At 45.0% G+C, this 14,760-nt stretch overlaps 1 protein-coding gene, 1 long non-coding RNA gene and 1 pseudogene across 4 annotated transcripts in view; 1 reads left to right on the top strand and 2 right to left on the bottom strand.

Annotated features, from left to right (window-relative positions):
* The window catches only part of LOC130357157 (uncharacterized), a 69,305-nt gene extending 64,754 nt beyond the window's left edge, over positions 1 to 4,551 (bottom strand). For both annotated transcript variants that reach the window (XR_008889122.1, XR_008889121.1), the window contains exon 1: positions 4,391 to 4,551. This is a non-coding gene — a long non-coding RNA (uncharacterized LOC130357157). The remainder of the gene's footprint in view (positions 1 to 4,390) is intronic.
* The window catches only part of KCNJ6 (potassium inwardly rectifying channel subfamily J member 6), a 310,982-nt gene that overhangs the window by 36,212 nt on the left and 260,010 nt on the right, over positions 1 to 14,760 (top strand). The window lies entirely within an intron of this gene.
* On the bottom strand, positions 7,840 to 13,111 carry LOC130357510 (elongation factor 1-alpha, oocyte form-like; annotated as a pseudogene).

Genomic DNA, 14,760 nt, shown 5'->3' with positions numbered 1-14,760 from the left:
GAGAATGTATACTGTACTGGAAATACGAGCATGTACACTGTACTGGAAATACGAGCGTGTATACTGTACTGGAAATACGAGCGAGTATACTGTACTGGAAATACGAGCATGTACACTGTACTGGAAATACGAGCGTGTATACTGTACTGGAAATACGAGCGTGTATACTGTACTGGAAATACGAGCGTGTATACTGTACTGGAAATACGAGCGTGTATACTGTACTGGAAATACGAGCGTGTATACTGTACTGGAAATACGAGCGTGTATACTGTACTGGAAATACGAGCGTGTATACTGTACTGGAAATACGAGCATGTATACTGTACTGGAAATACGAGCGTGTATACTGTACTGGAAATACGAGCGTGTATACTGTACTGGAAATACAAGCATGTATACTGTACTGGAAATACGAGCGTGTATACTGTACTGGAAATACGAGCGTGTATACTATACTGGAAATACGAGAATGTATACTGAACTGGAAATACGAGCGTGTATACTGTACTGGAAATACGAGAATGTATACTGTACTGGAAATACGAGCATGTATACTGTACTGGAAATACGAGCGTGTATACTGTACTGGAAATACGAGCATGTATACTGTACTGGAAATACGAGCATGTATACTGTACTGGAAATACGAGCATGTATACTGTACTGGAAATACGAGCATGTATACTGTACTGGAAATACGAGAATGTATACTGTACTGGAAATACGAGAGTGTATACTGTACTGGAAATACGAGCGTGTATACTGTACTGGAAATACGAGCGTGTATACTGTACTGGAAATACGAGCATGTATACTGTACTGGAAATACGAGAATGTATACTGTACTGGAAATACGAGAATGTATACTGTACTGGAAATATGAGAATGTATACTGTACTGGAAATACGAGCGTGTATACTGTAAGGGAAATACAAGCGTGTATACTGTACTGGAAATACGAGCGTGTATACTGTACTGGAAATACAAGCGTGCATACTGTACTGGAAATACGAGCATGCACACTGTACTGGAATTACGAGCGTGTACACTGTATGAAAGAGTAAGTGTGTATACTGTACGAAAATAAAAGCGTGTGTTCCGTATGAAACACCAGCGTGAATATTATATGAAAAACACGAGCGTGTATATCGTAAGAAACCCAAGCGTGTAATCTATATGAAAAATGCAAGCGTGCCCACCATACGGAAAATACAAGCGTGTATACTATATGAAAAATACAAGCGCATATACTGTGTGAATATACAATCGCATATTCTGTACGCAAATGCAATCACATGTTCTATATGAAAAACCAGTGTGTATACTGTATGCAAATATAAGCATATATACTGTATGCAAATATACGCATATATACTGTATGCAAAACAAGCGTGCATTCCACCTAGATGATACAAGCGCCTATACTGTAGAAAAACATAGCGTATATGCTGTACGAAAATCCAAGCGTGTTCCACTGTATACAAGCGTGTCATACTGTATAAAAATACACACGTGTGACCCTGTATGAAAATACGAGCGTGTCATATTGTATGAAAATACAAGCGTGTTCTATTGTATGAAAATACAAGCGTGTCATACTGTATGAAAATACAAGCGTGTCAAACTGCATGAAAATACAAGCGTGTTCTATTGTATGAAAATACAAGCGTGTCATACTGTATGAAAATACAAGCGTGTCATACCGTATGGAAATACAAGCGTGTATACTGTATAGAAATACAAGCGTGTATACTGTATAGAAAATACAAGCGTGTATACTGTATAGAAAATACAAGCATGTCAAACTGCATGAAAATACAAGCGTGTCATACTGTATGAAAATACAAGCGTGTCATACCGTATGGAAATACAAGCGTGTATACTGTATAGAAATACAAGTGTGTATACTGTATAGAAAATACAAGCATGTCAAACTGCATGAAAATACAAGCGTGTCATACTGCATGAAAATACACACGTGTGACCCTGTATGAAAATACGAGCGTGTCATATTGTATGAAAATACGAGCGTGTCATATTGTATGAAAATCCGAGCGTGTCATACTGTATGAAAATACAAGCGTGTTCTAATGTATGAAAACACAAGCATGTTATACTGTAAGGACAATACGAGCGTGTATACTGTATAGAAAATATCTAAGCGTGTATACTGTATGGAAAATATCTAAGCGTGTATACTGTATGGAAAATATCTAAGCGTGTATACTGTATGGAAAATATCTAAGCGTGTATACTGTATGGAAAATATCTAAGCGTGTATACTGTATGGAAATACAAGCGTGTATACTGTATGGAAATACAAGCGTGTATACTGTATAGAAATACAAGCGTGTATACTGTATGGAAATACAAGCGTGTATACTGTATGGAAAATACAAACGTATTCTACCGTATGGAGATACAAGCCTGTAATGCTGTATGAATATACAAGCGTGTTCTACTGTACAAAAATACAAGTGTCCTACAGAATGGAACATACCAGTGTGTAATCCTGTGTGGTAAATACTGGCGTGTATACTGCATGGTAAATACCAGCATGAATATTCTATAATAAATGCCAGCGTGTATACTGTATGATAAATACCAGCGTGCATATCACATTGTGAAAACCAGCGCGTATACTGCATGGGAAGACCAGCGTATACACTGAATGGTAAGAACCAGCGTGCATACTGTATGGCGCATACAAGTGTGTATACTGTATGATGAATATCAGCGCGTATACTTCATGGGAAGACCAGCGTATACACTGAATGGTAAGAACCAGCATGCATACTGTATGGCGCATACAAGCGTGTATACTGTATGATGTATACCAACGTGTATACTGTATGGTAAATACAAGCATGCATACCGTAGAGTAAATACAAGCGTGCACACCGCACGGTAAATACAAGCGTGCATACTGCACAGTAAATACAAGCGTGTACACAGTATGGTAAATTCAAGAGTGTGTACTGTATAGTAAATGCAACTGTTTATATTGTATGGAAAATACAAGCGTGTATACTGTATAGAAAATACAAGCGTGTATACTGTATAGAAAATACAAGCGTGTAAACTGTATGGAAAATACAAGTGTGTATACTGTATAGAAAATACAAGCGTGTATACTGTATGGAAAATACAAGTGTGTATACTGTATAGAAAATACAAGCGTGTAAACTGTATAGAAAATACAAGCGTGTATACTGTATGGAAAATACAAGTGTGTATACTGTATAGAAATACAAGCGTGTATACTGTATGGAAAATACAAGTGTGTATACTGTATAGAAAATACAAGCGTGTAAACTGTATAGAAAATACAAGCGTGTATACTGTATGGAAAATACAAGTGTGTATACTGTATAGAAAATACAAGCGTGTATACTGTATGGAAAATACAAGTGTGTATACTGTATAGAAATACAAGCGTGTATACTGTATAGAAATACAAGCGTGTATACTGTATAGAAAATACAAGCGTGTATACTGTATAGAAATACAAGCGTGTATACTGTATGGAAAATACAAGTGTGTATACTGTATAGAAATACAAGCGTGTATACTGTATAGGATTCAAACAAGCGTGTATACTGTATAGAAATACAAGCGTGTATACTGTATAGAAAATACAAGCGTGTATACTGTATAGAAAATACTAGCGTGTATACTGTATAGAAAATACAAGCGTGTATACTGTATAGAAAATACAAGCGTGTATACTGTATAGAAAATACTAGCGTGTATACTGTATAGAAAATACAAGCGTGTATACTGTATAGAAAATACAAGTGTGTATACTGTATAGAAAATACAAGCGTGTATACTGTATAGAAAATACAAGCGTGTATACTGTATAGAAAATACAAGCGTGTATACTGTATAGAAAATACAAGCGTGTATACTGTATAGAAAATACAAGCGTGTATACTGTATGGAAAATACAAGCGTGTATACTGTATAGAAAATACAAGCGTGTATACTGTATAGAAAATACAAGCGTGGTTTGCTATGGGAATTTGCTTCTAAACTGGGCGGTTCACGAGACAGGTGTCATCAGAGAGAACTTAGACAGAAAAGAACAACCTTAACTTCAGAAGCTCATAAGTACTGAAAGGATTAAGATTTTTTAATAGAAGTAATTTACTAATCTGTTTAACTTTCTGGAGCCATTTGATATATATATATATATATATATATATATATATATATATATATATAAAAAATTCCTGGATAACCCCTTTAAGTTCCTCACAGTTGGTTGGGACCTTGTAGGGAAATAAGCTCTGAGGCTTGATTTACGCTGTTCCACTGAATTTAGGGTTTGGTTTTAGGTTCAGTAGTCACGTAGATTTAGCGGAATTGAGTTTAGTAGACTCACGGTTAGTAAGATGCTGAAGAAATAGGCTTCAGGTCTAGATTTGTCTTTAGACTTGCGCAGAGCTCCGCTCGCTGTCATATCCCGGGGGAAAGAGAGCGATGATTGGGTAACAGCGCCCCTATATGGAGAGGGGCAGACTCATAGCTTATTGGTTCCACCAACTGTCAGTCCCTTCGCAAAGCATTGTGGTACATCATGTGACCCACTCACGTGACCTGAAAGGTCCTTAACCCTTTAAGGACCCGGGCTTTTTCCGTTTTTTCATTTTCAATTTTTCCTCCTTAACTTTAAAAAATCATAACTCTTAAAAATTTTCACCTAAAATTATATATAATGGCTTAATTTTTGCGTCACTAATTCTACTTTGTAATGACATTAGTCATTTTACCCAAAAATCTACGGTGAAACGGGAAAAAAAATCAATGTGCGACAAAATTGATGAAAAAACACTATTTTGTAAGTTTTGGGGGCTTCTATTTTTACGCAGTACATTTTTTGGTAAAAGTGACACCTTATCTTTATTCTGTAGGTCCATACGGTTAAAATGATATCCTACTTGTATAGGTTTGAATTTGTATCACTTCCGAAAAAAATCATGAATACATGCAGGAAAATTTATACGTTTAAAATGGACATCTTTTGACCCCTATAACTTTTTTATTTTTCTGTGTTCAGGGCGCTTTGAGGACTAATTTTTTGCGCCGTCATCTGAAGTTTTTAGCGGTACCATTTTTGTTCTGATCAGACTTTTTGATCACTTTTTATTCACTTTTTTGTGGTATAAAAAGTGATCAAAAATGCACTATTTTGGACTTTGGAATTTTTTTGCGCGTACGCCATTGAACGAGCGGTTTAAAAAGCGGTATATTTTTATAAATCGGACATTTCCGCACGCGGCGATACCACATATGTTTATTTTTATTATTATTTACATAATGTTTTTTTTATTTTTGGAAATGCCGGGTGATTTAAACTTTTATTAGGGGAAGGGATAATTGAAAGGGTTAATGATTTTTTTACACTTTTCTTATGTAATATTATAGCTCCTATAGGGGGGGCTATAACATTGCATTTACTGATCTTTTACACTGATTGATCCATCTCCATAGGAATGGATCAATCAGTGTTTCGGCGATTGAATGCTCAGGCCTGGATCTCAGGCTTGAAGCATTCATTCGGCGATCGGACTGCACAGGAGAAGGTAAGAAGACCTCCTCCTGTGCTACAGCTGTTCGGGATGCCGCGATTATACCGCGGCGATCCCGAACAGCTCCCTGAGCAAGCCGGGCACTTTTACTTTCGTTTTTAGCCGCGCGGCTCAGCTTTGAGCGCGCGGCTAAAGGGTTAATAGCGCGCGGCACAGCGATCAGTGCCGCACGCTATTAGAGGCGGGTCCCGGCTTCACTATGACGCCGGGCCCGCCGTGATATGATGGGGGGTCACCGTGTGACCCCGCGTAATATCGCAGGATCGGGACCCATGACGTATGCATACGTCATGGGTCCTTAAGAGGTTAAGCTCAACCTAACAGTAGGCTTAGAAGTCATGTGACCTAAGGTCCTGGAAGTACTATACATATATATATATATATAAATTAAATACATCAAACACATAAAATTAAAGAAGGAAGAGGTGACAAGGGGTTATCTCACCAGGAGGATACTACCGGTACGCAGGAACTCTGACTTTGGGGACTTAGCACCAAAGGTACGGTACAACGTACGGTAGCGGGACACCACAGATGCATTAAACTAGGTTTTTAAAAATAACTTAGTTATGATTCCATATGTTGTATTAGTTATGATTCTGTATGTTGGAGAGCGGGGGCGGTGATGAGACTGTATGTTGGAGAGCGGGGGCGGTGATGAGACTGTATGTTGGAGAGCGGGGGCGGTGATGAGACTGTATGTTGGAGAGCGGGGGCGGTGATGAGACGGTATGTTGGAGAGCGGGGGGGTGATGAGACTGTATGTTGGAGAGCGGGGGCGGTGATGAGACTGTATGTTGGAGAGCGGGGGGGTGATGAGACTGTATGTTGGAGAGCGGGGGCAGTGATGAGACTGTATGTTGGAGAGCGGGGGCGGTGATGAGACTGTATGTTGGAGAGCGGGGGGGTGATGAGACTGTATGTTGGAGAGCGGGGGCGGTGATGAGACTGTATGTTGGAGAGCGGGGGGGTGATGAGACTGTATGTTGGAGAGCGGGGACGGTGATGAGACTGTATATTGCAGAGCGGGGGTGATGAGGCTGTATATTGGAGAGCGGGGGTGATGTGACTGTATATTGGAGAGCGGGGGGGGTGATGAGACTGTATGTTGGAGAGCGGGGACGGTGATGAGACTGTATGTTGGAGAGCGGGGGCGGTGATGAGGCTGTATATTGGAGAGCGGGGGGTGATGAGGCTGTATATTGGAGAGTGGGGGCGGTGATGAGACTGTATATTGGAGAGCAGGGGGGTGATGTGACTGTATATTGGAGAGCGGGGCCGGTGATGAGACTGTATATTGGAGAGCAGGGGGGTGATGTGACTGTATATTGGAGAGCGGGGGGTGATGAGACTGTATATTGGAGAGCGGGGGCGGTGATGAGACTGTATGTTGGAGAGCGGGGGCGGTGATGAGACTGTATGTTGGAGAGCGGGGGCGGTGATGAGACTGTATGTTGGAGAGCGGGGGGGGGTGATGAGACTGTATGTTGGAGAGCGGGGGCGGTGATGAGACTGTATGTTGGAGAGCGGGGGCGGTGATGAGACTGTATATTGGAGAGCGGGGGGGTGATGAGACTGTATATTGGAGAGCGGGGGGGTGATGAGACTGTATGTTGGAGAGCGGGGGGGTGATGAGACTGTATATTGGAGAGCGGGGGCGGTGATGAGACTGTATATTGGAGAGCGGGGGGGGCTTTGATGAGGCTGCTGTATGTTGAATAGCAGGGGGGGGTTGATGAGACTGTATGTTGGAGAGCGAGGGGGGGGGGTTGATGAGACTGTATGTTGGAGTTGCCGAGGGGGGGGGGGGGGTTGATGAGACTGTATGTTGGAGTTGCCGAGGGTAGATGGGGTGATGTATTTTTACAGGGGACTGTATGTGAGAGGGGATGGGGAGATGCATTTTTTTCACTTTGCATTTTGATAAACAATTTCTTAGCACAAAAATTTACAATCAAACCCCTGTCCCCGCCCCGGGACCCCTCACGATCTTCATGCAGCACCAGTGTCGCACCCGGCATTCCAAACAGTATGTTTAGAACACTGGGTTTCCGGGGCTGGAGACGTGACACCCCCTGCATTCATGTCTATGGGAGAGGGCAAGACGCAGCCATCGTGCCCTCTCCCATAGACATGAATGCAGGGGGAGTGTTCTGCGTGATCTCCCGAATGACTCCCCCATAGTCCCATAGAGATATGGAGGGGGTGTGGCAGGCCGCTCCAGGGAAGAGCCGGGACTCTGTCAAGGAGATTGCAAGGAGCCCCAGCGCTCGGACGCCCATCCCCCTGCGTATAGGGGATACGCTTTTATCCATGAGATATCTCCTTTATCAGATACGCTCTTAACATTAAAGCCAACATTGTCCCTAGGTAAAGCTTCATGATGCATTTCCACAGACTTTTCCTCTGTTGTTAAGTTTCCAGGTGCACATGTCACCTCCATTTTGGGCTTCAGGAGTCCAGTCTCAACCGTTCCCACTGTTCCAATTCCTCCAATCTTGCACAGATCTTGCAGAGGTAGGCGCAGAGGTTTATTGGACGGCTTGGGGGAGTAATCCTAAGAGGGTAGTTCCACTGGCATTTGCTTCTTTTCTTTCCATCTTTCAGACTTTGAACGCTTTTGGGTTCCAGTATATTATCTCCATGCAGCCAAAATTTGGCACAAAAGCAACAGTTTTTGAGTCGTGGCCAATCTTCTCAATGTAGGTGCCAAATTCCTTCGTTATTTCTTGAACCTTTTCTCAGTGTAAGGAGATTCTGTGGAATCCATCTTATTCCCAAAAACAATCAACTCCTTGACTCTTAGTGTAAAGACAAGAAGAGCGCACGAGTCTGGTCGTTCATTGAAATCCCAGCTTCAAACTCCCCCACAACAGCGGCCACAGCACAGTCCGCCTGAGAAGGGCCGCTCACATGTTCTTGATGAAGTCACGATGCCCCGGGGCACCAATGATGGTTATGTAATACATCCCAGCATCAAACTTTCAAAGGGAAATGGAACTGTATGTTGGAGGGGCTGAGGGCAGATTTGGTGATGTATTTTTACATGGGACTGTATGTTAGAGGGGGAAGGGAGATGTGATGTATTTTTACATAGGACTGTATGTTGGAGGGACTGAGGAGAGAGGGGGTGATGCATTTTTACATAGGACTGCATGTTGAAGGGGCTGAGGGGAGATGGAGTGATGTATTTTTTACATAGGACTGTATGTTAGAGGGGGAAGGGAGATGTGATGTATTTTTACATGGGACTATATGTTGGAGGGGCCATGGGGAGATGGGGTGATGCATTTTTACATAGGACTGTATGTTGGAGGGACTGAGGAGAGATGGGGTGATGCATTTTTACATAGGACTGCATGTTGACGGGGCTGAGGGGAGATGGAGTGATGTATTTTTTACATAGGACTGTATGTTAGAGGGGGAAGGGAGATGTGATGTATTTTTACATGAGACTGTATGTTGGAGGGGCTGAGGGGAGGGAGTGATGTATTTTTACATAGGACTGTATGTTGGAGAGGCTGAGGAGAGATAGAGTGATGTATTTTTACATAGGACTGTATGTTGGAGGGGCTGAGGGGAGGGAGTGATGTATTTTTACATAGGACTGTATGTTGGAAGTGCTGAGGGCAGGGAGTGATGCATTTTTACATAGGACTGTATGTTGGAGGGGCTGAGGGGAGGGAGTGATGCATTTTTACATAGGACTGTATGTTGGAGGGGCTGAGGGGAGGGAGTGATGCATTTTTACATAGGACTGTATGTTGGAAGGGCTGAGGGGAGGGAGTGATGCATTTTTACATAGGACTGTATGTTGGAGGGGCTGAGGGTACATGGGGTGATGTATTTTTACATAGGACTGTATGTTGGAGGGGCTGAGGGGAGGGAGTGATGCATTTTTACATAGGACTGTATGTTGGAAGGGCTGAGGGGAGGGAGTGATGCATTTTTACATAGGACTGTATGTTGGAGGGGCTGAGGGTAGATGGGGTGATGTATTTTTACATAGGACTGTATGTTGGAAGGGCTGAGGGGAGGGAGTGATGCATTTTTACATAGGACTGTATGTTGGAAGGGCTGAGGGGAGGGAGTGATGCATTTTTACATAGGACTGTATGTTGGAAGGGCTGAGGGGAGGGAGTGATGCATTTTTACATAGGACTGTATGTTGGAGGGGCTGAGGGGAGGGAGTGATGCATTTTTACATAGGACTGTATGTTGGAGGGGCTGAGGGGAGGGAGTGATGCATTTTTACATAGGACTGTATGTTGGAGGGGCTGAGGGGAGGGAGTGATGCATTTTTACATAGGACTGTATGTTGGAAGGGCTGAGGGGAGGGAGTGATGCATTTTTACATAGGACTGTATGTTGGAGGGGCTGAGGGGAGGGAGTGATGCATTTTTACATAGGACTGTATGTTGGAAGGGCTGAGGGGAGGGAGTGATGCATTTTTACATAGGACTGTATGTTGGAGGGGCTGAGGGGAGGGAGTGATGCATTTTTACATAGGACTGTATGTTGGAGGGGCTGAGGGGAGGGAGTGATGCATTTTTACATAGGACTGTATGTTGGAGGGGCTGAGGGGAGGGAGTGATGCATTTTTACATAGGACTGTATGTTGGAAGGGCTGAGGGGAGGGAGTGATGCATTTTTACATAGGACTGTATGTTGGAGGGGCTGAGGGGAGGGAGTGATGCATTTTTACATAGGACTGTATGTTGGAAGGGCTGAGGGGAGGGAGTGATGCATTTTTACATAGGACTGTATGTTGGAGGGGCTGAGGGGAGGGAGTGATGCATTTTTACATAGGACTGTATGTTGGAAGGGCTGAGGGGAGGGAGTGATGCATTTTTACATAGGACTGTATGTTGGAGGGGCTGAGGGGAGGGAGTGATGCATTTTTACACAGGACTGTATGTTGGAGGGGCTGAGGGGAGGGAGTGATGCATTTTTACATAGGACTGTATGTTGGAGGGGCTGAGGGGAGGGAGAGATGCATTTTTACATAGGACTGTATGTTGGAAGGGCTGAGGGGAGGGAGTGATGCATTTTTACATAGGACTGTATGTTGGAGGGGCTGAGGGGAGGGAGTGATGCATTTTTACATAGGACTGTATGTTGGAGGGGCTGAGGGGAGGGAGTGATGCATTTATACATAGGACTGTATGTTGGAAGGGCTGAGGGGAGGGAGTGATGCATTTTTACATAGGACTGTATGTTGGAGGGGCTATGGGTAGATGAGGTGATGTATTTTTACATAGGACTGTATGTTGGAAGGGCTGAGGGTAGATGGGGTTATGTATTTTTACATAGGACTGTATGTTGGAAGGGCTGAGGGTAGATGGGGTGATGTATTTTTACATAGGACTGTATGTTGGAAGGGCTGAAGGGAGGGAGTGATGCATTTTTACATAGGACTGTATGTTGGAAGGGCTGAGGGGAGGGAGTGATGCATTTTTACATAGGACTGTATGTTGGAGGGGTTGAGGGTAGATGGAGTGATGCATTTTTACATAGGACTGTATGTTGGAGGGGCTGACGGGATGGAGTGATGCATTTTTACATAGGACTGTATGTTGGAGGGGCTGAGGGGAGGGAGTGATGCATTTTTACATAGGACTGTATGTTGGAGGGGCTGAGGGTAGATGGGGTGATGCATTTTTACAGAGACTATGGAACTCTCGACCACATGATGTGATTGGTAACTCATTGAACACCTAGATGAATAATACAAATTGTGGTCACTAGATTTTCAGAGCTGGGGAGTGTATCCAGGGATTTATTTGGGATTTATTGCAGAAGTCAGGGAAGGATTTTCGCCTTCCCCTAGATCAATACGGCAGCACTATAGGTCACACTGGATGGACCTGTCAACTTTTCTCCTATTTTACATGTTTTTTTGTTGCTATACAGCAGAATAAAATCACCAATGATTTGCGCCACCTTTTATTTCTCCCTTTACCACTCTTTCCTTAAATGAAGACGAGACTGGCAGCGTTCTTATATGCCAATCCTACTCCACATATGCCATCATCAGAGAGGAGCGCCAAAGTGTTTCCTGCGGGCTGAAAAACCATTATCCTACTGACAAAAAAAGATGCAATTCCCCCCCAGAGGCCGACTTAAACTTTTTCAATTGCAAAGAACTGTTCCTGCTAAAGAATAATGTATCACAGGCATTCAGCGTAATCCGTATCACAAGGACCTGAATGTATTTTGCGGCCGCGTTCATCCCTTTTAGTACCGTACAATTATTCTGTATAAAGTACAACCTGAGGGCACTGATATCTGAGCTGTCACTGTGGTAAATACTATAAATGCCCCTGCTGCCCCAATCTCCCTTATGACCACTCTCTGAAATGTTCAAAAAAAATGTGCAGTTTCATCCCCCTCCTCCCTCTCTACTTTTTATAGTTTTACGTAAAGGGGTACTCCACTGCCCCTGCATTCGGAACATTTTGTTCCAAACGCTGGGTGTGGGCTGCAGGGGTCGTGATGTCACGCCACACCCCCTCATTGCAAGTCTATGGGAGGGACGTGGCATTCGCTCATCATATCTCATCAGATCTCTAGCCCTCCGATCCCCCAGGTCATTCCCTCCCGCATGTACCACTAATACATCCGGGGCCCTATCCATTCCCCCAAAAAAACTGTATAGGAGGTAACAACTCGGACCACAGCAGCCCCCCTTTACCCAGTCAGCGCACCAGCACCGCCAAACGTCAAAACCCCAACTGGCGGCCATCCGGCTGCACCTCGGCCCGATCTCCCCCTCTAGCCACTGGAGAATGGTCGACAATCCAGATGAGACATAAACCAGCACCTGAAAGAAAGAGACAATACGGGCAACAACTACCATACAGCTAAATCTTACAGTATGTAATCTTACAAATGAGGCCGAACATAGACCCAAAACCAATCCGACTCCCACCTCCCAATGCCCTTAATAACATTGGCATGCAAACCCAACCGAGCCTCCTCAGTGGCAGCCCCAATACGGAAGGAGTGAGAGCAGTAGTGCTCAGGCACTCCCTCTATCTTTGTCAAGCACAGACGAAAAACCCAAACAAACTGAAAACGCGATAAAAAACTCCCATCCGTGTGAATCAACAAAGGCCCGTCAACCGATGAGCACCTCCTTGCCCAGAGAGTCTGTCTTGGACCGATGAACCAAACAATCCAAGCATATTCCCCTTAACTCACATTCCCCGCCAAAAGGCCACCAACCACCGTCCTGCTCGGGGTCACCAGCTCAAAGATGCGAAATGTCCAAAATAAAGGCCAACGCAAAAGCCAGCTGGAACAACGCTGCCTCATACTCCGTGCCCATACCGGTGCACCCACACCAAAGCTGCGTCAAACGAGGTATATGACACCGCACACAAAGTCGGGTCAATACCGTCATTCAACGACTCCCCCGCCGGATGTGAGAGGCGGTGAATGAGTCGAAACTTGTGGGGCTCCTTCTTGGGAACCAACTCCGGCAAAGGAGGGGAAGAAAATGGCCTCGCCATCCTCCCTAAAGCCACTTCCTTAAGCAGCTTCTCCTCCACCAACCCCAGCTGCACTAAGGCTGAAACCAAATTGTGCAGTGCCCCCCCCCCAGACCCCACAACCACACTAGGGATCCGAAACCATAAAGAAAACCCCTCACGCAACAGCCGAGCAGCACTCACGCTTCAATCGGCAGTCCGCCCCACACTTACAGCTGCTGTCATTGAATTGCCAGCAAACCCCGTGCCCCGAACCAGAGATGCCGGCCCCCTCCCGAAAGGACTGCTGAATACCTTCCCCCCCCCCCCCCCCCCGAGATGCCACCGTCATCAGCCGCATCCACATGCTGATGTCCTTGTGACCCTATCGCAAAGATAGGCAAACCGCCATCCACTACCTAAGCTGCTCGTTGTACCGGAGCCACGCAGTGCCCCTGTATACACGATAAGCAACCCCCACTGAATCCAAGTAGCAAAAGAGGCCGGAACATTGCTCCGGATTCCTCTCCCACTACACTAGCCAGTATTGCAAAAGCTTGCAGCCAACTGGAGAAGGTCCGCGGTATCAACCGATACTGCCAACGCTCCTCCTCCTTCTTACCCTCATCCGGCTTCACCCTATCCAGGTTAAATTTCTCAAGCGGAAGGAGAGAAAAAATCTCCACATACACCCTCTTCCCAAATTTTTACCGTACTTCCGCCTTCAAATGCACCCCTAAAGGGCCCTCGAAGCAGACATACACTTCTCCCCGCGCAGAATCAGGCAAGCGCACATCTGCCCCATGCACCAAAACACTTCCGGGCGCAGGCACCACCGCCGGCATCCCAGCCACTGCACCTACCGCTACAAACCCTACCCCAGGCCCCCCACCGGACATACCCCACACAGCAACCGGGACCCTTCGCCCCGAACCCTCCACTGAACAAAGACTATTGAATAAATAATGCAAAATTTCCCCATGCGTGACAGATTCACACCAGTATATAAAAATATATATATGTATATAAAAATACATATAACAGAGGAGAGTACAGCTGGTAGAAACTGAACTAAAATGGAGGCTGGCAATAGGCTGGCAATTTACCCAGATGATAGCAGCAAGGTATAGAGACAATCATTACCCAGTGGACTCAAGACATGAACCAGCCTCCACCACCCGACGTTTCGCTCCAAGGCTTCTTCTGGGGCGTGTTCATAGCATAGCTAACCCCTCCTATATATATGTGCCAGCAACCAATAAGGTATTGTACAGGCGATCATATGGTATACTGTCACGATGCCGGCTGGCAGGTAGTGGACCCTCTGTGCCAGAGAGGGATTGGCGTGGACCGTGCTAGTGGACCGGTTCTAAGCCACTACTGGTTTTCACCAGAGCCCGCCGCAAAGCGGGATGGTCTTGCTGCGGCGGTAGTGACCAGGTCGTATCCACTAGCAACGGCTCACCTCTCTGGCTGCTGAAGATAGGCGCGGTACAAGGGAGTAGGCAGAAGCAAGGTCGGACGTAGCAGAAGGTCGGGGCAGGCAGCAAGGATCGTAGTCAGGGGCAACGGCAGAAGGTCTGGAAACACTGGCAAGGAACACACAAGGAACGCTTTCACTGGCACTAAGGCAACAGGATCCGGCAAGGGAGTGCAAGGGAAGTGAGGTAATATAGGGAAGTGCACAGGTG

This window comes from Hyla sarda, chromosome 2, assembly GCF_029499605.1.
Source record: "Hyla sarda isolate aHylSar1 chromosome 2, aHylSar1.hap1, whole genome shotgun sequence".
NCBI classification, from domain to species: domain Eukaryota; kingdom Metazoa; phylum Chordata; class Amphibia; order Anura; family Hylidae; genus Hyla; species Hyla sarda.
The sequence above is the reverse complement of the archived record's forward strand: the minus strand, read 5'-3'. Positions and strand labels throughout refer to the sequence as shown.